This window comes from Eurosta solidaginis, chromosome 4, assembly GCF_040869045.1.
Source record: "Eurosta solidaginis isolate ZX-2024a chromosome 4, ASM4086904v1, whole genome shotgun sequence".
Classification (NCBI taxonomy): domain Eukaryota; kingdom Metazoa; phylum Arthropoda; class Insecta; order Diptera; family Tephritidae; genus Eurosta; species Eurosta solidaginis.
The window spans coordinates 81,478,368-81,503,454 of NC_090322.1; the positions used below are offsets into that span (position 1 = coordinate 81,478,368).

General features: G+C 41.9%; 1 protein-coding gene across 2 annotated transcripts in view; it reads left to right on the forward strand.

The window, feature by feature from the left end:
* Positions 1-25,087, forward strand: part of LOC137250015 (uncharacterized) — a 38,036-nt gene that overhangs the window by 5,527 nt on the left and 7,422 nt on the right. Inside the window, exons 1-4 of one of the 2 annotated variants that reach the window (XM_067782206.1) lie at positions 5,654-6,089; positions 6,188-7,344; positions 7,405-7,809; positions 7,867-8,336. The gene's annotated coding sequence lies outside the window, so the exon portion shown is untranslated. Of the gene's footprint in view, positions 1-5,653; positions 6,090-6,187; positions 7,345-7,404; positions 7,810-7,866; positions 8,337-25,087 lie in introns of those variants that run through there. The other variant, XM_067782205.1, reaches the window with a different exon arrangement.

Sequence of the window (25,087 nt, forward strand, 5' to 3'; positions counted from 1 at the left end):
GCACAAAACCGCAACAAAATCCGCAAGTATCTTGCTGGGGAAAACATAAAGAAACATTGATAACCATGTACAAAGAAATTGGGCGGCTGCTTATGAGTAACGCGTCACCAGTTTGGACGCCTGATCTTAAAAAAAAACAAAAAAGACTACAGGCCTGTCAAAATGCTGCAATCAGACCTGCCACTTGATGTCTCCTTATGACCGCCGAACACCACCTACATAGCGGGGCCAAAGAGCACAACGAAATGCTGAACAGACAGTTTTTTCTTGTCACAAACCAGGACACCCTAGGAAACAGCTGCTTGATGTAGCGCCGTCTCCGAAAGGCTGAAGAGAACATCTCCATAAGCTCTTTAACGAGATCCGGCACCTGCCAACGCAGCCGTTTAATCCAGAAAAGTATAAGGAGGCCCTAAGCAAAATCCACACAGAATCGGTAAACGCCTTTGACTGGACACGCCTGGTGAACCCTGTTATCAATATACAATATCCCACTCTCGCAGAAGAACAAAGCACAATACCAAGGGAGACACGAGTCACCCTGACCCAACTTAACGTACTACATAGTGTATGTCCTGCATGCGATGTGTCCCCACATGACACCAACGATCTTTTTAATTGTAATGTGGAACCTACCTCTAACACCAATCTCCTTATGGTCTGCTGCTGTTCCAACTGCCAGTTAGCTTGGACTCCCGGTATAGGACTTTGATGACAATTTGTAAGTGATCGTGCCCATTGAATGGCGAAACACTGTCAGTACAAAAACAACATCAACAACAATACAACACACAACCTTAAATAGGTGTAGTGCGTTCACCAACACTTTGTATTACCATGAATCGTGACGAAATATATTCACAACATCGCCCAAATGGAAACCAGCTACCTCAGGCAACAGCTGTCGCTCGTCATCTGTGGTGGCCGCACTGGAGTGGAGAAAGAATGATAGATATGATGTTGGATCGAAATAATTTGATAATTTTTTACCTATGCTTTTGAAAAACAAAAAGATTTCCAGAAGTCTCCGAGCCTAAGAATGTATCGGTAATTCTATACGACAGCATGATACTGCTAATACGAGTCTAAAAATATCGAGAGAGGTGTCAAACGACGCGCCTTGTCATCAGTATTAATAATCCGAAACCGGAAAATAAAAATTTTAAAAGATATTAACAAAAACCGCAAATAGACCCGCGGGTCCCTCCGAAACCGGGGATGAAATCCATAGTATTTTTGCGCAGAACACCTTTCTGCGTTGGCGGCCTTCGGCCGCGCTTATAAAAGATAACCCTGGGCTACGCCATTCCAAGTCCGGGTGTGTGGAATAACCGTAGCTACCGCCACGGTGATGTGCTTCTGCGTTCACAATTTTTTTTGTGGGTACAATTACAAAAACCACATGAAAATCGCCAACTTCAACTGCAAATATCTCCACTCTGTCCGGAAAATTTTTATTTTCCGCTTTCGGATTATTGTTGTCGAGATTAATACGCGTCTTTTGACACCTCTTTCGACGCGTATTAGCAGTGTCATGCTGTCGTATAGAATTGCCAATGTATCATCCAAAATTTCGACGGCATGCATCCATTTTGGATCGCAACCACGAAATATCTCAACTTGCTTGTGTTGCAATAAAGTCATTGAACGCATTAAATCGCCCACCAGTCACCTGAGTAGAATAAGAAGTGTTATATATACATATTTATACATACTTCGTGAACTTCACTGCATTATAGCATACCTTTGGCTTTTAGATACAAATCAGTTTTATTTTGTATATTACATTCCATTCGCAACTCCTTTTCATTAGTCAATTCGTAAAGGGGTACAAACCTGTTTATACCAGCCACCACTTTGCCACTGAATTCCACCAGAGAGTGGCAGGATCCATAAATTTTTGTTAAATGCAATTTGTTTGACTCAACCTTACAAGTACTAAATCCAAAAATTACTCTTATATAATCCAGCTGGTTAATTTTTTAAAGACAGCCAGCATTTCTGTTTAGTAGATTGCAAATCTATAAATAGTAAACAATGGGTAAGTTGTGCCAAATCCACACGTCAAATAATTGAATTGATAGAGTTGCCGTGTGTAAAAGATGCGCTACTCCAAAAGAAAAGTCGATGAGCAACAAATCCTCAAATGCATTCAATGTGATTCATTATGATAAAAGTTTTTATTTGTTCTGTGATAATTAGAACTAATGATCAGTACATTTTTTAATAACATGTACTTTATCCGCCGCTGATTGAAAGCACTAGTTATTTTGGTAAAGATAGTTAAATAATTCATCTCGGCGACTTAGGTGTGAACTACCAAAATCAACTATTTCAAACCCAAAATTTAAGCCCACTTGCTCTACATTTTCTTCTTCACCAATATCATCTTTTATTATGCATAACACAAATACTGCAAATTAAATTCGTGACTGCATTTATATCAGTATGCTCTGTAAACTTTAGCAATCGTCGGAACCGTGTTTTGAACAAACCGAAACTGTTTTCTACTGTCACACGCGTTTGTGAATGCCGCTGATTAAAACTTCTCTGAAGTTCCGTGAGGTGTCCATTGTCTTTATATGGAGGCACTAACCACTTTGTACTAAAATATGCCGAATCTCCAAGTAAAAAAGTTGAATTCGGAAACATTTCCTCATAGCTTTGTTCAGCATGTGCGAAAAGCGAGGATCTTCTAAGAACACGACTGTCATGTAAAGAGCCTGGTTCACCACAATAAATATCTATACACTTTTTGTCTGCATCTACATCTGCTTGCAAAACTAAACGGTAATTTTGCTTTCTATCAAAATAGTTTTCCTTTCCAACCTTAGCCGCTTTTATGGCTATATGTGTGCAGTCTATTGCTCCAATTACGTTGGGTATTTGTCGTTTTTCGTAAAAATTGTAGCAGTTCCTTCATATTTCCGGCCCTTCTGGCCATTTGATGCACTCCTGACTTATGGTAACAAGCCATGAAGTAACGCGTCGAACAACTTGCCATGCCGTTGATTTCGTCACTCCAAATAAGCTACCAAGTTGACGAAAGGTAACTGTGTTGCTAATATACACACGTAAATATAAACACAACATTTGGAACTTATTTTTGACCTTCCAACATATGTGCAACTAAGCTCTGAGAACATCTTTCTGTAATTTAAGGTTTTCATTAGACTTCGCGAAGCGAAATGCATTTTTGCAGTGCCTAGCTTGATTCTCCTGTGGGACTTAAAATCTTTTTCGCTCATTGCATCAATAGTTCCAACAAAGTTTTGACATCTTCCAGGCGCGTCGCCCTCGCTACCAGAGTCTTCATCTGAACTGGATGAAGTTACCTCGTCGGCTAACTCAGCTATGTCTAGAACTTCATTGATAACGGGGAACATACTTTCGGAATTCTGAAAACGATTTATATAATTAATGACCGAATGTATGAAATTGTTGTATTACTCAAGAACTTTTCTTGCCGCCTCCATTTTCAATTAAAAATCATAAATAAACCAAAAAAATAAGTATACGTATACAGTTCTGCCAAGTTTGTGTGGCATTTTGACATTTGCGGGGCAGTGCTGGAAAATGTTTTATATAGCTATGCGCAACTGTCGATGGCCGTTTTTTTTTACCCGTAAACGGAAACGTATATACGCGTGTTAAAAACACGGCTATTGATATGTTTTCGTTTGTCTAATTGCAACAACGAAAAAAGCGACAATAGTACCGACGGGTTTTCCGCGAATAACTTTTAAACGATATAAAAAATATAATATAATATATATAATTAAGTGCAGGACTGAAGTTGAAATTTTGCTAAATTTGGAAATTAAAAAGCTTATATTTCTTAACTAAGAGTTTCCTAGAGCTGCGGATTCCATTTTGGTGATTTCTAGGATGATCTATGACATGGAAAAAAAGCGTAGATCTATATGTTTTGATCGATTAGTGAATCGCTCTTCTTTAAGTTTGAAACACAATGCAGAGCGACGACGATATACGCCGCGTCGGGCGATGACATTTCAAATTTACGCTCAGATGTTTCGTCCAGTTAAACACAATAGGCAGCGGCGGCGATATTTTCTGACATTTCTTCAATGGAAAATAATTTCTTATATTAGTGACCAGTTCTTGTGGGAAATGAATTCAATTTAAAGTCAGCATTAGCAGTATATACAAAAAATGAATAACAGACCGTTGACCCGCAAAATCCTCCCTTTTGGAGGGGAAAGGCACCCACACATCAACCCCGACATGCATATGCATGAGTGCTGACAAAAAGCACACATACACGTGCATGTACATGCATGCACATGCGTGAGGGTGATGGTGTGGGTGGTTATAAATTAAGTCGAGTATCGAGTATCGATTTGCAGAGTTGCATCGTGGGGGATCGCAATCAGATGCGGAAAAGTTAGGCATCCTGCCTAAACATGCCGGCCCCCTTGCGATACGCAACATCGTTTTCCGCCAATGATCTCCGCTGAAACGAGAAAAATGAATATAAGACTTACACACTAAACTTAATCTAAATGAGGAGTTCGTCTGCGACTCAAAATGGCCGGGAATCCTTCCCGATTTGCTTAGCATGCCACCTGAGCTAAGATGAAAAAGTTAGCGGTAATGAACAGTTAGAAGTGAATATTTCTTTCCATTGGTTTATACGTAACTCTAATATATAGAAATTCAGAACGTGATATATGTAGAATCAATGGCCAGTAAGGCTGGACGAAGAGGCCGAGGTTTCCGTCCCAGAATGGCACCATTTTTTATTTATTCTTTGTTTTTTTTTTGTTCCGGATGGAGAGGCCGACGTCTCCGTTCCAGATTTTTATTTTTTTGTTGGACGAAGTGGCAGAGGTCTCCGTTCCAGACTCGAGGGTTTGAGGTTTTTTCTGGGCTGGACGAAGAGGCCGAGGTCTCCGTTTCAGCGTCTAACTTGTCGTATCGCTCTCAAGGCAAATGTGGCATTTTATGGATGTACCGGGGCGAGCGGCCGTGAGGTTGGTTGGGTGAAGCGGAGGTGTTTTATTACAAAACGTATGTTAGAATAGATAAATTAAGTTCATATGCGAAGCATAGTACTAAATACAATTTTTACTAAGCAGACATGCTTTTTTTACGTTCACCTGACATAAATTTGCAGATTGGCGATGCGTTCTCTGCGACGCGTTCCATTTGCACGTACCCTTATGCTAAATGTAACATGTAACCCTGTCGTGTATTTATTGGTCAGCTGATAGCTGGTATGGTGAGTTTGTGGCGTGCGAAAATACGTTCACCGGACATAAATTTGCAGATTGGCGATGCGTTCTCCGCGACGCGTTCTATCTGCACGTACCCTTATGCTAAATGTAACATGCAACCCTGTCGTGTATTTATTGGTCAGCTGATAGCTGGTATGGTGAGTTTGTGGCGTGCAAATATATATATACATATATATATATATGTATTTGCTTGCCCTTGAAAAAAAACTAGGTCACTGGGGCAGTAGCACACTAGGCCAGTAGAAACAGTTGACTTTTTCCAATTTCGGGACTTTCTCGTGTAGGGATTATTTAATTTCGGGACTCGGATTGTTTTTGTACCGAGCCCTTATAATGACTGTTTGTGATGTTTGTTGTTGAAAAACAAGTCCTGCCCCCCAGCCAGAGAAGCAAGCAGGTACTGCAAAAAAATCAAAAAAAAATTTGTTTGTTATTTTGTTTGTAAATGAGAGCAATTAATTTTTAAGGAGGTGTTTGCCTTTATTTTTGTGCGTAAGCATGTTTTGGGACTGCCCGGGTCAAAAAAGCCGATCCCGATTTTGTTCCTTTTGCGGGTTTTCGGTACGAGTGTGCGTCAATTTGATGCAGCACTATTATGATATGCCGAACCAAGTAGGCATACATACATACATATGTACATACGTTGTTTACAAATATGCCAACGGCAAAAGACAAAGCAAATGAACATTCATACACACCCGTGTATAGAATGTGGAATTCCATTGAATTGAAAGAAGCGATAAATAAATCTAATGCATTTTTTCTCGCTCTTTCAATTCTTTTTACTACGGCGATTGAAGTACGACGCATGGATAATTGTGGAAGAAAATGGTAAATTAGTTTTAAGATTTGTTCATTTGATATATTTTATTTTAAATTATTAATTCATTTTTGTTTCATATTAATAATTAATATTCTTTTATTTTCAGGTGGCTGGTGGTGGAGATCCAAGAGATGGAGCAGATGGGTTTTTATGTGTCGCTTTCTACGATATGTACCGGCATCGCAATGGGGTGCTCCAACTGCGGCGTCGGCCGCGCCGGCAGTTGTCACACTTTTGCGATGCCTATTGCAGCATATAATAACGATTTTTTTTCTCTTTGCAGGTTTTTACATATTTTGCGGCTACACAGTGGGCGCTAATATCATCTGGTTATATGAGCCGCTCATCCTGGGGACTAGAACTTAGATACACAAGTGGGCGAAACATTTAAGGTGCCATCGGCTAAGGCAAAGGTTATCATAGATGTTTGGGCGGGAATAGATTTGCCCAAGATGGCGGAGATGGTGGGAGTATGCTTGTCATATTGCAGGGGGCACGATGAGCGCTTGTGCAGCGTTGGGCAAATAGAGTTCGGCAAATAAAGGCCCTCAAACTGTGATTATAAATTTGATAGTTGGCTGTCATGCGAAACGTGATCGTGCCGCTGGCTATTGTATAAATGATATTGTGCTGGGTATGCTTATAATGCGCAGGCATTTAATGCGTGTGCTCTATATTGATTTGGATGTGCATAATGGTGATGATTCGCAGCAAGCATTCTCGGCTACAAAACGAGTATTCATATTTTCCATGTATCGTTATGAATGTGGCTTTTACCCGGGGACTATCGCATTCGAAATCCCTTCGCTTAGCGTTGTTCAATAAGAACAGCGAAACTAGGTACTGCGTGTGGGTGATGAAGTGATAGAATGTGCAAAAAGGGCACGGCCCCAGAAACCACGGTTGCTTTGTCAGCATTTGCTGCAACTTACAATTCAAAAAAGGGGGGACAAAGAAATTATTCCGTCAGCCATTGGCTCAAAATCGCAGTATTCCGAATTATATCCAAAAAACTAAGACAATTTGTGAATAAAAGCTGATCGCAAATAAATGATGCTTGATGCAAATAAATCGATGGTTCCTTGTGGCGATTCACATAAAGTTTATACAAAGATTAAAAAGGGCGAATATGCGATTAAATTGCAAATACGTCATTAAAAAAGTGATACGTTAGAAAAAATATCAGAAGTGAATATGCTTGCACTCTTTAACCTGGCCAATACCTTGGGCATGGATTTATATGGTCATGATAATAAATGCTTGGTAGGTCGCCGTAAATTCACTAATTGTCTTGGAAATGATTGTTCTGTTAAAATTCTATAGGTTGCACCATTCCGGGACGAAAAATTGACAAAAGTCAATTTGCCAACGAATTCTGCATGGCTTGGTGGTACAATTACATTATCGTAGGATAAGGCTGTGCGTCGCATTGATACACATGAATTCACTTATATTTTAAATCCGCTAAAAAAAGAAAAATGGCAATGGTGGTAGTTCTGGTACTGGATCTAATGCGAATGGTGCAGCATGTGCTTCTAGGCCAATCTGGCTGCTAATACAAACAATATTAATTCTACAGTGAGCTCCGCTGTTTCGGGCGCGGGCGTTACTATTAATGCGGCTAATACGTCAAATGGCACGAATGGCCTAGGCTCACCGAAAAAGGCAGTAATGAGGGGTATGCTGAAGGCTTGCGTGACTGCCAGTGCAGGGTGATTTCCAAATGTGGTGAGTAATAGTAGCATAGCACAAGTGACTTGAAAATAAATTCTGATCACCTTTCAGACATTAACAAGGCGGATGATATTTATGATGAGGTTATCGCTGCGAATCCCCAACATTCTCTAGCTCACGTTTTATACATGCAAAATATTGATGCTAATGACTACAACCAATTATTCATTAGCTTTTTCAAAAAAGATCAAGAGGAGTTAGCACGAATTCGAACTGTACTCGAGCGTATAGTACAATTAGGTGGTTATGTCATAAAATGACACGGCTGATGAATATGGAGCCATATTTTAACAATGTACTCGCACTTGACACCATACATAATATGTGTTTCGCGCATCGTGATGTTAAACCAGAGAAGGTGCTACTCGATCGTCGTGGCCATTTAAAACTGGCCGGCATTGGTACATGTATGCGTATGGAACCGAATCGAGCAGCGCTGCTGGCATACCCGACTATATTAGCCTGGAAATACGACAATCACAGGGCGTGGACAATGAATATGGACGTGAATGTAATTGGTGGTAAGAATCAATTGAATAAATAATTAATACATAAACAATCTTTGGTTTTCCCAATATTTTTAACCAACTAAAACTTTTCGGTTCATAAAGTTACTTGTTATTTTTTCATGGCTTCTGCCAATTTACCGGCTTATGGGTCCTTTTGTAAGGTTTTGAAAGCATGCATTTTTGTTGTTGTGAATAGCTGCAGTGCCTTGATAGGCATCAAGTGCGCCGGTAGGATAATAGCCTCGTGGTATATTTATACGAGTACGTATTTAGTATTTAGCGCGGCTTACTCTAACTTACATACACACCTATGTTCATGAGCATAGAAATACGGGTTATTCATTCGACCGATAGATACCTACTTACTAGTTTGACCATATGCCGGGGTAAGGCGTTTAATTGGGGTGCGACACAGGGCGCTGTCAGTTGGACAGCTTGCTCACCACTACACATGTCTGGCATTTGTTGGACTATTGTTTATGATACCTTTTATACACCTCAGGATAAGCTTGGTGATATACAAAATTGTGTTAAGTCGACGGCATTACGCTTTGGTTAGAATCCGAAAATATGGTTATCAGGCCTTGCAACATTTATGCTAACTGGTTGGACTTGGCAACTAATGAAACAGTGCTGCAGTTGGTGGGGTAGGCCGGCATTTGACGCAAAAAAAAAACAGACCTCTATAACTGAATACAGAAGCGGATATTAACAATAACTGTCTGCCATATCAATTTTATTTACAAATATCGCTTACTCTCTGTTGAATGCAATGTACGATGTGTCAAGCTTTACCACAATTCTGAAATTCTCTACCTATCCATACAATCTGGTTCCTCTTTCTGACTGAATAAAGAGTTGTCATACAATTGAACCAAAGAGATAATCAAATATGAATACTTCGATGATCAAAAAATTGAATATAGTTTTTCAATCATACTTTGGGATCATTCGAATTAAATGTGGTTACTTTGGGGGATCAACAATTTTTAATAATTTTTCATTCAGCTTTCTGAATCTTTTCTGATTATCTCTGTTGAGTGAATAATGAATATTATACTTGTTAGAATTTAACTGTCCATTGAAGATCTTATTTTTTATGAGATATGAAGAATAAATACATGATAATCGTATCCGAAAATCATTCATACATCTCTACCAAAACGATTAAAATATGTTCATGACCATGATCTGAAAATGCCTGTGAAGAACAGTCAGATGTAACTCCCAAACAATTAAAGCTCACTTTGACAATGATATCAATTGTGAATAAAGCGTTTCGTAAAGTGAATCCTAAATGATTATTTAAGAATAATCACATTTAAGGTACATTTTTCTCCCGACGATAAATTACTTTTTTAATCGAAAAATACTTTTAGATTTGGACGTAATTCTTATGGGGTGATGAGGTGATGATATTGCTAAATTTATTGCTGATTTTGTGGCAGAGAATGAATCTACGTTAGGGTATGTTGGCCTGGTTCAGGGGAACGAGAACTGGGTTATCGTTCCGGTGTCCTCGCTAGGGGTGAGCGAGTCAGTTGGCGTTGTTTCTTGTGTCCTCGCTCGGGATGAGCGAGTGAATTTGGGTTGGTTTTGTAAAAAATTTAAAAAAAAATAAGTGTTTGGTGGCAGATGGGCTATCTGCATTAGGGGTTTTGGTTGGCCTCGTTCCGGGTGAACGAGAGCTGGGTTTGATTTGGTAAAATTTAAGGAATAAGTGTTCTGTGGCAGATATCGGATCTGCGTTGAGGCTTTTCGGGTATCCTCGTTATGGGATAACGAGTGGATGGGATGGTTTCGGGTGTCCTCGCTCGGGGTAAGCGAGTGAATTGTGGGGTTTTCTGTTCAGGGGGCCCCCGATTAGTATTATTGAAAAACCTAGAAAAAAAATGTTTTTTTGTTTGCGAGCTTTTGGTAAGCTCTCCCGTGTCTTCGTGCATCTCGCTCCCTTTCCTCATTGCCCACCAGTAATCAGGTGTAGGATTCCCTCCGGTAGACTCGACACGAGACCGGGGGTAGAGAACAAAAAAAAGAAGATGTAGGATCGCCCTCCGGTAGACTCGCACCATCACGAGACCGGGGGGTTGATTATAATTAGGGCCTGGGAGAGACACAAACTTAGGGATAGGGGGGCATCACGGCGCGTGGTTGAACGAGCCTTTATGTCCCGCGCTCCTTTTCCCCATTGCCATCGCGTAGTACGTTTCAGGATTCCCCTCCGGTAAACTCGCACCATCACGAGACCGGGGGCTTGATTATAATATATGGCTCGGGAGAAACGCAGGCTTAGGGATAGAGAGACACGAAGACGCGGGTTCCTTAATATGCTTTCCATGCTATCACCAACCGTGGGCCTCTGATTTTAGGTAGTCGGGGGAAATAGAATTTTGGTTTTTGGGGTTTTGTAAGGCGGGTTTTGGCCCTTACATATAATCCTCCTTGTCGTGGGACGGAAGGAGTACCAATTTCGTAATTGGTCTAGTTATTTGTCCCTTGGTTGTATGAACGTCAACAACACGCACACGGTTATCAGAGCCTGGGTGTGTGTTGACGATTCTCCCCATTCTCCACTCGTTGGGTTGGAGGTTGTCCTCTTTGATAACAACTAGGTCTCCGGGTTTTAGATTAGGTTGTGCATGTTTCCACTTGTATCGTTTCTGGATCTCGGTGAGATATTCGGTTTTCCATCGCTTGCAGAATGTGTGATGGAGGGTTTTGAGTTTCTGCCACCGATTGATCATAGAGGCAGGGCTCTCACTCGCATCCGGCTCTGGCGGAGCCAGTAGATGGCTGCCAGTGAGGAAATGACCTGGGGTAAGTGGCTCTAGGTCCGTTGGGTCATTGAATGGCGGGCTGAGCGGCCGCGAGTTAAGGCATACCTCGATGCGGCACAAGAGGGTATGGAATTCCTCGAAGGTGAATTTGTGTGGTGAGGCTATATTTTTGAAATGGCTTTTGAAGCTTTTCACTCCCGCCTCCTACAGCCCTCCCATATGGGGAGCGCCCGCGGGATGAAATGCCACGTGAGTGACTGGTGGCTGTACTTCGAGACAGCGTTCTCTCGCGCTTGTGAGATGAAGGTCTTGAATTCTGATCGTAAGGATCGTAACGCTCCGACAAAGTTCGTACCATTGTCGGGGTACATATTTTTCGGGCATCCGCGCCTAGATATGAAACAGGCAAATGTCGCTAGAAATGATGGTGTGCTCAGGTCAGTAGAGGCCTCCAGATGAATTGCTCGTGTGGAAAAACACACGAAAAGGCAGACAAAGCCTTTGGATAGTCGACACCCTCTGCCGCGGTAACTTTTAATGTCGAAAGGTCCGGTGAAGTCGACTCCAGTATTCGTGAATGCACGGCTGAATGTCGTGCGTTCGCGAGGGAGAATACCCATCAGCTGGGTCTGAGCCCGTTTTCGTTGTATGACGCAAACTTTGCAATTATGAATTGTTGCCCCAATCATGGTTTTTACATTAGGTATCCAGTATTGGGTGCGTATCAGACGTAACATGACTTGGTTTTCCCCATGCAGACTTTGTTGATGAAATATTAGGACTGTCAGACGGGATAACCTGCAGTTGTTTGGGAGAAAGACTGGGTGGCGTTCATAAAAATCTAAGTCCTGTGACGCGCCGATTCGCCCTCCTACCCGAATGATTCCATCTTGGTCTAAATAGGGATTAAGTCAGAGTATTGCACTTTTCCCTGCAATTGGTTTTCCGGCCTTTAGATCATTATATTCTGAACTATAATGTTGTTTCTGATAGATTTTAATGACAAGTTGAGTTACTGATTTGATCTCATCGGGGGAGATTAAAGGTGGCATGACATGGAATGATTTTTTTGTTTCGGGGTGAGTTCTTTGGTAGAATCTCATAACGTATGAGAGCACCCGTAAAGCCCTCTTTTCCTCTACGGAGGTGATGTAATCACTTTCTTGTGCTGGCCATTGGGAAGTGTCTTCTTGCAGCCAAGAAGGTCCCTGCCACCACAACGAATTGTTGACCAATTCAAACGCAGGTAATCCTCTGCTACCTAAATATGCTGGGTTGGACTCTGAGTTCACGTGCAACCAGTTCTTATTTCCGACCATGTCGATGATCTTGGTGATCCGATGTGCGACGAAGGTTGACCAGGAACAAGGCGGTTTCCTTATCCATGCGAGGACGATAGTGGAATCCGTCCAAAGATGAAATATATACCCTTGCACTGTAGCACTGCAACAAAAGAAGCGTCTCCTCCCTCGTCCAACGTTTCCTTGATTCTTTTCTGAAAAAATTGAGTAAATATGCATTATTTAAATTTTTTTATAATATTTACACAAAAGTACTTACATTTCTCCTGCTGATATTTTGGTTTTTAATTAGGGATGGTAAAAAAAACTAAAAAAGTCGATAAAAACTACTTATTGAAACTTGGAAGTACTGATTTTATATTCTACTATTTCATAAGCGACAAAAAAACTTTTCTCTTAGCAGTCTTAAGCGTGAACGGATATACGCGTGTTAAAAAACACGGATAATATCTTTTTATCATGGTAGAACATTATAAGGTGGTGGCACGTCTACATAAATGCAAACAAACATACACTTAATGTATTTTGGGCCTAAGTGCAGAATACAAACATTTGTCAAATAAAAAAAATGTATATGAGTATCGGTAGTGGTGTAGGACATCACCGTGGCGGTAGCCACGGTTATACCACACACGCGAACTTGGCATGGCGTAGCCCAGGGTTATTTTTTATAAGCGCGGCCGAAGGCCGCCTATGCCGAAAGGTGTTCTACGCAGAATTAAAATTAAAATTTAAAAAATTTCCACCAAAAAAGAGCTTTTTCAAATTTTTGGTAAATGAAGACTAGAAAAGTTAAAGATATATATACATCAGATGAATTTAAAAATTTATAAGTTATTTATTTTTAAAATCTGAGATCCATGCACTTATGCTGACGATATACAGCTATATCTATTCGGGAATCATGAGGACACAGGTGATATATGCTCGAGGTTGAATAGGGACCTAACATCCATTTCTGACTGGGCGACGAAAAATGAACTATGTCTAAATAGTGATAAATCGTATGTGCTGCCCATAGCTAAAAATCGAATAGATTTTCAAAATATACCACCTTTTTACATTGCCGACAAAAGCCTAAAACTAGTACCCAAAGTAACCAATCCTGGTTTCATTATGTTATGGATGCGCATTTTCAATGAAAGCAGTAACGAAAGCTGTCGGCATGATGTGGTGGTGCACAGTGGCTAGTCATTGTCGGCTGGGGCAGGTCCTTGCCAACCTTACTGTTCCTGCGCCATATACAGAAAAAGTTCCTATCATGCCTATCAAAACGAGCAGCTGTCAAATTCAAAAGAAACTGACAGAAGCGCAGAGACCGACTCAAAACGCTTATATTTCAAATTAAAACGACATCCGGTCGAACCGGATGCCACGGACAAACCGTTAACATTCCAACATTTAAAAATTCAAATTCAAAAAAAAGACTGACGCAAGAAAATTTACCGAACCGGACATGGCCGGTTACTACTCTGAAATCAAAATAACCGCTGAAAATTAAAAGAAAACAAAAAGGAAAATAAACGGGCCGAATATACATAGGGGCGCCGCGGGTGGTGTTGCGACGCCCGGTGCTATGTCCCACCCTCAAAAAAAACCACGGCCACCGACGCACCTAAATTTCGGTGGCCCCTTACCTGGTAACCCTACGTGCCTTCTAAATAAATGGCGACGCCAGCATACCCATATTGTTAACAAATTTATTCAAGTTTCATTATTACTAATATAGAATTTCTTTCTATAAACTTCTTTTGATCTTACTGCAAGGTTTTTTTTTTTTTTGTATATATATTTATGCTTATAAATATTTTTACTTAAAAAAAGAAGGAATCAAAAATGCGTGCCTAATTGGAGAGGAACTCAATTTTTTTTTTTTTGTAAGTTTTTAGACGGTTCATTGAATGTAATAATAATTGGTTTGTTTTTATAATCTAATATATTATATATATAATAAAATATTTTTTTTTTTTGGTAGAAATTTGGTTAAATGCCCTTTTCTTTTTTCATTCACAAAGCTATCTTAGGGCTGTACAGTTTGGATACAACTTCCGATAATTGGGGCCCCCTTACAAAATTAATATGTTGTTGTATTAGACTTACTTTGAGGTTAACAAAACATCAATTTGGTATAACACATAGTATAATGACACTAATATGTACTATGTACTAAGAAATTTGTTATAAACGCAACTAAGACTAAATTTGGGGTAAATCATACTCCTCAAAAAAATTGTTTCACACGTTCAAGTAAAACGTAAGCTTTTAAATTCATAGAAAAATTACCGGAGTCACTTACCTGTTCAGGTAGAACGTGAACTTTTAAATTTATGGTAAAATTAACGAAATCGTTTTACAGGTTCAGGTAAAACGTGAACTTTTTAAACTTATAGTAAAATTAATGAAATCGTTTTACTTGTTCAGGTGAAACGTAAACTGTTTTGTATGTATCAGTCAGTGCTGGTATTGTTTTGGGTTTAGTTCAACTCAGTCAAAAAAAATTTATACAAATTTTGTTTTTTGATGATAATGTAAGCTAATCCGCATTACTCGTTATTTGCGTCCCTTAATATAAATTTAATGCGTTTTAACTGATAATGCAATTGAACTTGAATTACCGAAAAACTTTATTCCTTATCGAAACAATATCAATACTTTTTGCTCATTCCAAAATCATATCCGCAACAATTGCATTAATTAAAAAAGTAATAGTAAAATTTTACCGTAACGCAAAGCAAATTTTAATACCTGAAACACTTCTTTTTTTGTTTCACAGGCAGTACAAATTGCCTACCTATGACCATTAATGCTTTGTTTTTTTTTTGTTAATTTTTCAGTATGCAACAACTTCGAACGTATAACAAGAATTGCTTTCTTAACTTTTCATTTTCTTCGCTCATTATGCATATTGCATTCGTATTCATATTCGTTTTAATTCTATACTAGGGTGATAGCCTTAAATTTGAATATGTTTGTATATTAACATTATATAATGTTGCAGAGTCAAAAAAAAATTTAAAAGACAAGGTTGAGGCTACAGATACGTATATTTGGTTCAATAATGGAACGAACTCACCGCTTTACCCGCTGATATTCGTTGTCGCCATTGGCCTGGCCGCAGGCCTATGTTTGCTGCCCTGTGGTTGTCATTGCAGCTGGTTTATTGTAGCCCGTATGGTCGTAGCTGATAAAGATGTGGTAGTATTGTTATCGCCGGTATGGACGCAGCTAATAAAGATGCGCTAGTATTATTATCGCCGGTATGGACGCAGCTGATAAAGATGCGGCTAGTATTGGTGTCGGTGGTACCGCCTGTTGTAGGTGTTAACATTAGTGGCCTCGGACCTATGTTCGCAGCCCCGTTGTGTGCGTTGCAACTGGTGGTGGCGGTACGTCTGGTGGTTGTTGCGCTCGTGGTTGGCGCTAATAAAAGGGTTGGGGAAGGTACTACCGATGGTGATGCTCGTGATAATAGTGGGCGCCGTTGGTGATGGTTGGCGCTTTATCATATGCTACTGCGTATGGAGTTTGTGGTGGTTTTGGGGCACCATGCAGTCAGCGCAGACCACGTCACAATAATAGGTGGACGTTGTATGTTGCCATACGAAAAAGTGAAATTGCGGCTAGTAGTAAAACAGTCGGAATGGCAAATGTAGGTAAATTAACCACTTTGAAATGCAGGTAAGATTTGGTGTACGATGAACAAATGTTGGTTATTAGTGGAGGATTATTTACACTGCCTTTTATAAGTCTTTTGATTCCATGGTGCTTTTAACTCGTTTCCTTTCTAGCTGCGGAGCTGACTGTCGCTGCATTTCTTCCAGACGCGTCACGATTGCGATTTTAATAATATCAAATGTTGCTTGCAGAAAATTAATTCAGTTTTAAGTTCGAAAAGTAGTATAGGATTGTTTTCATATGTACAATGCTTATCGGCTTAAAAACAATTCAATTTAAAGTACGCTTAGCCCTTAATTGGAAAATTTAAGAGCACAAAATCACCACGTTTAACCAACTCAGCTCGAAAAAGGAAAAGGCATTTTTTCTTCCTCCGGAACTCGTGGTTTCTTTTTTTTTTTAGCGATCGCCCGTCTGTCTTTTTCCTTGTTTTTCGATACTTTTTATCGCAACTTTCGCCACATCACTAGGTGTGTTTGCGTGAACACGCTCCCAAGTGGATCGTAGCCGTAGACCGTAGCAGCAGACCGTAACAAACCTGCTTCGCTTTGAATACCTGACGATGAAGCGAACAGGAAACCGGATCATCTGTGGCAAGCCACTGCCAGGGATCTCCGACGACAAGCAACGTGGGGCACGACTCACCCCTGAGATAAGGGTCTCAAAGTCCTACTACGAAGCTAGCCGGGCAACATAGGTCTATCAAAAAAAGTTAAGTCAAGTTGGGAATAATTTCTGTTTCCTAGTTAAAAGGGCTTTGCGGCAATTAGACATTTGTTATGGAGAACTCGTCAAAATTCCGAAAGGCTAGTCCGACCTAAGCGTGGACTGCCAGGGTGTTCACAGTCCTCGGTGAGTACGCGTGTGAACATCCTATGAGGTCAGTGCTCGGGGAGAATACTGGGCGAGATGTCCCCGACCGAAAGATGATTACTAGTGGGTATCGCTCCCACAGGAAGTCAAAATAAAAAAAAAAGGTGTAGCCATTTTGATCTGGGGAACTCGTCCAAACTCAGAAAGGCTAGTCCGACCTAAGCGTGGACTGCCAGGGTGTTCACAGTCCTCGGTGAGTACGCGTGTGAACATCCTATGAGGTCAGTGCTCGGGGAGAATACTGGACGAGATGTCCCCGACCGAAAGATGATTACTAGTGGGTATCGCTCCCACAGGAAGGCAAAATAAAAAAAAAAGGTGTAGCCATTTTGATCTGGGGAACTCGTCCAAACTCAGAAAGGCTAGTCCGACCTAAGCGTGGACTGCCAGGGTGTTCACGGTCCTCGGTGATTACGCGTGTGAACATCCTATGAGGTCAGTGCTCGGGGAGAATACTGGGCGAGATGTCCCCGACCGCCAAAACGCCCAGACAAAAAAAAGTCCAATTGGTAGGTATATAAAAAATTCAAATTGTAATTTGGCAAGGAAACGTTTTCTGCTTCATTGCGGACGAATGTCCGAAGCGTGAAAGCGACCTATCAATTTCCCGTTTAGGTATTCGAGATCGTACAGTGCATTACCTATTTTTCGAAGCACACGACACTTTAGGTATTTTGGTAGGAATTTGGCGTTAATGCCCTGTTTGAAGTTACTAAAGGCAAAGTTTTTCCGAAAAACTTCCTGACCTTCCTTATAGTTGACTTGCCTGGAGCGCTTGTTGTATGTGGTTACTCCCTATCCTTGGTCTGATCTAAATTTCTACGGATCTGCTCACGGATATTAGTCAACTTGTCAGCTCTGCTTACTACCGTAACCTGGTCTTCCCGAAGGCTGCCAAGTTTCTCTAAAATGTTGTACGTTGAGGCATGTTGGACCACATTTTGACCATATAATGCAAAGTATGGAGAACACTGAATCGCCGTATGAAAATCACTTCCCAAAACTGATAAAATCTCGGGTATATGCTTATCCCAATCGGTATGGTCAGGTTTATCTTTCAGGAAAATCCTAATCTTCGAAACAATCTCTCTATTAACGCGCTCGGATGCGTTTGCTTGGGGAGAATATAACCCCGTCCTCACGTGCGTCACCCCGTAATTTGCAAAAAATTGGTTCATTTCCTTCGAGATAAACTGTTTACCGTTGTCACTGTGAATAAACTCAGGGACCCCTACAGCCGGCAAAATTTCTGAAGCGAAGTAATTTATAACGTTTACAGTGGTGGCTCTCTGAATGGGCTTTAGCCAAACGTATTTTGAAAAATGGTCTAGTACTATGAAAAGAAATTGATTTCGCCGCTTAGATCTCGGATACGGCCCTAGGAAATCGCAATATAATCGCTGAAATGGCCTCTCGGATGCAAAGGTATTCTCTATAGGCGGTCTTGACTGCTGATTAGTGGGTTTTACAGCTTTGCAGGTGTCACAACGCTGGACGTAGTCCCTGACGTCCTTAGCCTACTGCGGCCAGAAGTACTTCTGCCTAACACGTTCTAAGGTTTTCTGCCATCCGCCATAGTAACTCCGGTTAGCGTCGTGTGCTAATCTCACTGCTTCCTCAGTCAGCCCTTTCGGCAACCATAATCGCCACAGCGTGTCTTCTTCCCCTTCCACTCCCTTACGAAATTTAACTCGTTTGAAAATTACTCCGTCCACCACTCGCAAATCCGGAAGCGATTCCTCATTTTCGGTGACGGTCCGAATTAAGTCTAAATATTCGTTGCTGCTAAATTTGGGAGAGACTAAGTCTATTTCCCCGGGTGTGGTAGTGAAAGACAACTCATCGGCATCAAACAGCGACAGCGCATCTGGTACTACATTCAGGGTGCCCTTACTATGTTCCATTTTGAAGTCGTATCTTTGTAGTAAGAGCGACCACCTCGCCAACCTCCCGCTCAAGTCCTTTTGTGTCATTAACCACTTGAGACTGGAGTGGTCCGTGATAATACGAAACGTTAATCCCTCCACATAGGGTTGGAAACATTTCACGCTAATTATGGCGGCGAGACATTCCAGCTCGGTTACCGTGTAATTGCGTTGAGCATTATTCAGTTTTTTCGACACAAACGCGATCGGATGCTCAGCGCCCTCGTCATCGACCTGGAACTACACTCAGCCAACACCTATTTTGGAAGCGTCGCATTGTATTACGAATTCCCTTGAAAAGTCTGGTTGGGCCAAGACAGGGGCGGAACTCAAAGCTACTTTTAGCTTTTCGAAGGCCTCTATAGCTTCAGAGGTAAGCTTGAACGGGCCTGCTGACTTACGGAGACATTCGGTCAAGGGACCTGCCAAGTCAGCAGAATTGGTAATAAACGCCCTGTACCAATTCGCCATGCCCACAAACCTACGCACTTGCCGAGGGGATTTAGGGATCGGGAAGTATTTCCTTCTGACAAAATTTACTTTTTTCCACGTTTATTGTCAGCCCTGCGTCTCTCAAACATTGAGCCACTTCCGTTAGCAATCTTAGGTGATCCTCAAAATTAGTACTACATACCATCAGATCGTCCAGATAGAAAAAGACGTTCTCTCGCAAACGCGAAGGTATTGCCTTGTCCATTAGCCTACTCATAGTCTGCGGTCCATTGCACAGACCAAATGGCATTACTTTGAAGTGGTATAGAGGCCTCCCCGGAACTGCGAATGCTGTTTTTTCCTTAGAGGACTCTGTCAATTTGATCTGGAAGAACGCGTCCTTCAGATCAACGCCACTAATAAAATACGTATCTTTCAGTCTGCTCAATAAGCCGTTGATATGAGGCAGGGTATACGAGTCTTTCTTAGTCACTGCGTTGGCCTTCCTGGAATCTATGCACAGCCTAACTTTACCTGATTTCCGGACCAGTACTACAGGACTACACCGCGGGGAGTTTGATTCTTCTATAACTCCTAATTCGAGTAACCACTCTAGTTCGCTAAAAGCTTCGGCTTGCCTCGGTGACGAAAGAGGGAAATGTTTGCTTTTTATGGGAACGGCATCACCGGTGTCGATGTGATGCTCCACTAATTTAGTTTGCCCTAGGCCTAACTTCCCGTACGAAGGAAACGTCTCGATGACCTTTTGCAATTCTAATTTCCGGTCTGGTGACAATTCATGGAGGTTAAATTCCTCTTCCTTTTCAAGTCTAATCTCTATGCACTCTACGCTTGGAAATATTTTGGGAGCTAACGCAAATGCTCTCCAAAAATCTACCCCGAAATACGCTTCTTGGAGCAATGAGGGAACAAGGTAAAAACGAATAACCTTTGTGATATTTTTGAAGGTGACTGGTAGGGATACTGAGCCTAAAATTTTTTGCTTGTTACCGCCCGCGGTATATACGAACGCGTGTAAGGGCTGATATTCGAAGCCGTTATCCTCTAGGAATTATAATCCATTTTTCCCTAAGATGGAGACGTTGGCTCCCGAGTCCAACAGCCCTACAAGAAAGCTATCTCTAATTTTAGCCTTTACTAGAAGCCTTTCATCCTCTGTAAGCGTTAACGTGGTGGCTTGCAGCAGTCTACGCTCCTGTACTCTCCTGTGGTATCTCTTCCTACACTTCAGAATATTGTCCGACACCGGTTATTGTTCAAAAATGGAATGTCTTATTTGTTCATACCTATGTTCCCTTTCTTCAGGGTTTGGTGAAAAATGCGTTTGGCACGCGACATCCATATGCTGGCGTCGCAGAATCTTGATACGCTCGCCCATCGCGGATAAGGACGTTTGACTCTCGGATTCGGAACTATTCGAATTGTCCGTACTGTCAGGGTAAGTTATTATGACGTTTGAGGGCTCTTCTGCCAGGGTACTACTGCACCTCGGAAGCGTATCACCTCCATGCAGAGATTTACCCTCTGGTTCAGTGCACGGGACGACGCCTCAAGCACTGGCTGGTGTGGGAGCTATGAAGCCGAACGAGGTTCCCCCGCCTTCTCGCTCGGGTACTGGTTTCCCTGCATGCGATGTTCCCTAGGGCATTTAGGAGTAAATACACCCTTATACCCACATTTAAAACAAAAAGGATTTTTTATGGGTTCCTCACAATATATATAGGAGTGCCCCATTGCCTGGAAATTCCAGCATTGGATTCCCGAATAGTCCGGTCTTCTGTTGCGTCGATATTCCAGCGCCTCTATTTGTGGATCCATTTCGCCGTCCTCGCTTTCCCTCCTCATGTCTGGGGTTGTCGCGCGTGCTTCGTTTACATGCCGTCCTGGGTAAGTGGCTCCCAACAGCTTGCTTTCTTTCAGCACTTGTTCACCTCTGCGTGCTACATCGCGTAGATCATGAAGGGTCCTTACATCTGCGTTAAAAAGCATCAGCTTAAGGCTACTGTTGACGTTTCTTTTTATTATGTCAATCAGTAGAAGCTCCGACATGAGTTCTCTTAAGCGCGCATTCAAGGAAATTATGTCCGTGTGGAACGCGTCATAGCACTCACTTGCTTTTTGCTTTCGCATGGAGATCTCCATCATGATCTCGTGGTCAGTTTTCAAAGTGCCAAACTCTCTTTTCAATGAGTAGCATAAAAAGGCATATGTCGCATTAGGGTTTTGTTTTGTGAACAGCCAGAACCATTCTTCGGCCCGCCCGGAAAGAAACAGGTGGAAACTAGCCATGATTTGTTCGTCCGTGCATTGTGTGCGCTCACACAAGGTGTTCAGTTTAAAAAGGAAATCGGCTACGCTCCCAGTGCCGTCGAACGAGATTTTCCACTCCTGCGGCTTCACTACTATGCTGCTCGGAGCAGGGTATGTTGGCGGTATTACTGTTGGAAGTGGGTTACGGTCCATCCTATTTGCGTTCCGGTTCTGACGGATTGATTGCTGCGCAGATTCGAGAGCGGCGTTGAGCTGGTCCATATTGTTTCTGATTGACCCCATCTCCCTCCGCATTTCCTCCTGCGAAGCCTGGAACAGCTGGTGTAGCACGTCTACCCACGAGTCTCCACGAGTAGCTTCGTCCTACATTCCTGGGGTATTCGTCCGATCACCGGCAGCTTCTCCAGAGTTTCCAACTCCTTGGTGTAATGGTAAGGCACCAGCTCCATCCGGTGCATAGGTCGACACATTGGTCAATAGCCCCGAGATATCATGCGTGTTTAATAGGGGCGCATTAAGGTTACTGGTGCTTACAGGTCTGTCCATTTTATCGCGAGGGTCATTCAGGTCCGAGCCCATGTTCATTACCGCGGGATCTCCGTATTGTCCCCCTACTGGGGTGTGCACCACCAAGGGACGCCTGGCCTTGGAGAAAGCCCCCTTATTATTACCGCCCCGGTTCTGGTTTCCCCGGAAATTCCCCGCACTCCCGAACGGAGTATTCCGGCCCGGTCGCCCGAAAGACTGATCGCGCGACATATCAAAAAAAATGGTCCAAGTCGTAGATCAAGAAAACTTTTGCCACGTAAGGCAGTTAGGGATTGGAGGGGAAGAAAAAAAAAGTTAAAGTCCACCCCCTTCACCTAGTATACTGAACGATGATTGATTAGAAAAAAAATATTTATATATATAAAAAATACAAAAAAAAACTAGCAAATAATTATTACCCAATAGATAGCCGTACAACAAAAAAAAATCAGCTGCAAAAAAAAAAAGATTAGTTATATATATGTTTTATATAATCAATGGGAATGCTAGCATCGCCTTCCCGAAGGCACTCGGGCTACAGGCAAAAAAAAAAATTTAACTCAAAAAAAAACAACACAAATCCATTCATACTTGTCCCTAGTGCTCTCAACCGCAATGAGAGGGGGTCTTAAGACCCCCCTTCGAGACTGGTTAGGGCCACTAGGGTCACTCCAGGTACACACGGGTTGGTCTCAACACGCCCAGCCGCAACGCAGGGGCAGTCTCCAGGGGCTCGCCCCTGGGACTGGTTGGGGGTGTTGAGGCTAATGTCCATTCTTGCTGGACACCCCTCCTGCCTCCGCCGCAATGGGTGGAGCGGTTTCGGAACCGCTCCCCCAGTCTGGTGGGACAGGAAGGAGTGCCACTTTGAATCCCAGCTCAACCCGTCACAGTCCGGGTGGTATTCTACTTTACCACCTGGGACGTGGGATGAGCTGGGGTTCTTTCACCACATACACACACACACTCACTCTAACAACACAAATTCGGCTAAAGAAAACTATAACAATTTAAACATTACAAAAAAAAATATAAGAATCCCAATTTAGCGGACAAAGTTATTCCTAGCCGACTACGGACAACATTCCGGCAACATAAAGACCCAATTACAAAAAAACCAAGTGCGTGCATCACTGCCTCATCGGGTGAATACAAATGTACGGAGGACACGACGTTCAGTCCCGTGGCTCCTTCGGCCACTGCCCCCGATGACCAGCCCGGACAACCTGATCCGTCCAACTATCCCACCGCAACGTAGGTGGCAGCTCCTGTGGCTGCTCACTCGGACTGGTGGGATGGTCAACTTCACAGGTTGACCCGACTGACCCCCGCGACCAGCGCCTCAAGAACCACGTTGGGCGCCATCTGTTATGGCGCCCTCAGCAACTGTCAACGATGATCACTCCGGACAACTTGATCCGTCCAACCATCCCACCGCAACGCAGGTGGCTGCTCACCTCGGACTGGCGGGATGGTCAACTTCTCAAGTTGACCTGGAATGATCAGCGCGACAGCGCCTCAGGCACCAAATCCCGTTGGGCGCCATCTGTTATGGTAACGCATTTTTGATGGAAGCAGTAAGGAAGGCTGTCGGCATGATGTGGTGGTGCACAGTGGCTAGTCATTGTCGGCTGGGGCGGGTCCTTGCCAACCTTACTGTTCCTGCGCCATATACAGAAAAAAGTTCTTATCATGCCTATCAAAACGAGCAGCTGTCAAATTCAAAACAAACTGACAGAAGCGCAGAGACCGACTCAAAACGCTTATAATTCAAATTAAAACGACATCCGGTCGAACCGGATGCCACGGACAAACCGTTAACATTCCAACATTTAAAAATTCAAATTCAAAAAAAAAACTGACGCAAGAAAATTTACCGAACCGGACATGGCCGGTTACTACTCTGAAATCAAAATAACCGCTGAAAATTAAAAGAAAACAAAAAGGAAAATAAACGGGCCGAATATACATAGGGGCGCCGCGGGTGGTGTTGCGACGCCCGGTGCTATGTCCCACCCTCAAAAAAAACCATGGCCACCGACGCACCTAAATTTCGGTGGCCCCTTACTGGTAACCCTACGTGCCTTCTAAATAAATGGCGACGCCAGCATTCCCATATTGTTAACAAATTTATTCAAGTTTCCTTATTACTAATATAGCATTTCTTTCTATAAACTTCTTTTGATCTTACTGCAAGGTTTTTTTTTTTTTTATATATTTATGCTTATAAATATTTTTACTTAAAAAAAAGTAGCAATCAAAAATGCGTGCCTAATTGGAGAGGAACTCTATTTTTTTTTTTGAAAGTTTTTAGAAAAATTATTGTGAGCTGCGTTTTGTGACCGTTCATTGAATGTAATAATAATTGTTTTGTTTTTATAATCTAATATATTATATATATAATAATTGGGGCCCCCTTACAAAATTAATATGTTGTTGTATTAGACTTACTTTGAGTTTAACAAAACATCAATTTGATATAACACATAGTATAATGACACTAATATGTACTATGTACTAAGAAATTTGTTATAAACGTAACTAAGACTAAATTTGGGGTAAATCATACTCCTCAAAAAAATTGTTTCACACGTTCAAGTAAAACGCAAGCTTTTAAATTCATAGAAAAATTACCGGAGTCACTTACCTGTTCAGGTAGAACGTGAACTTTTAAATTTATGGTAAAATTTACGAAATCGTTTTACAGGTTCAGGTAAAACGTGAACTTTTTAAACTTATAGTAAAATTAATGAAATCGTTTACTTGTTCAGGTGAAACGTAAACTGTTTTGAATGTATCAGTCAGTGCTGGTATTGTTTTGGGTTTAGTTTAACTCAGTCAAAAAAAATGTATACAAATTTTGTTTTTTGATGATAATGTAAGCTAATCCGCATTACTCGTTATTTGCGTCCCTTAATATAAATTTAATGCGTTTTAACTGATTATGCAATTGAACTTGA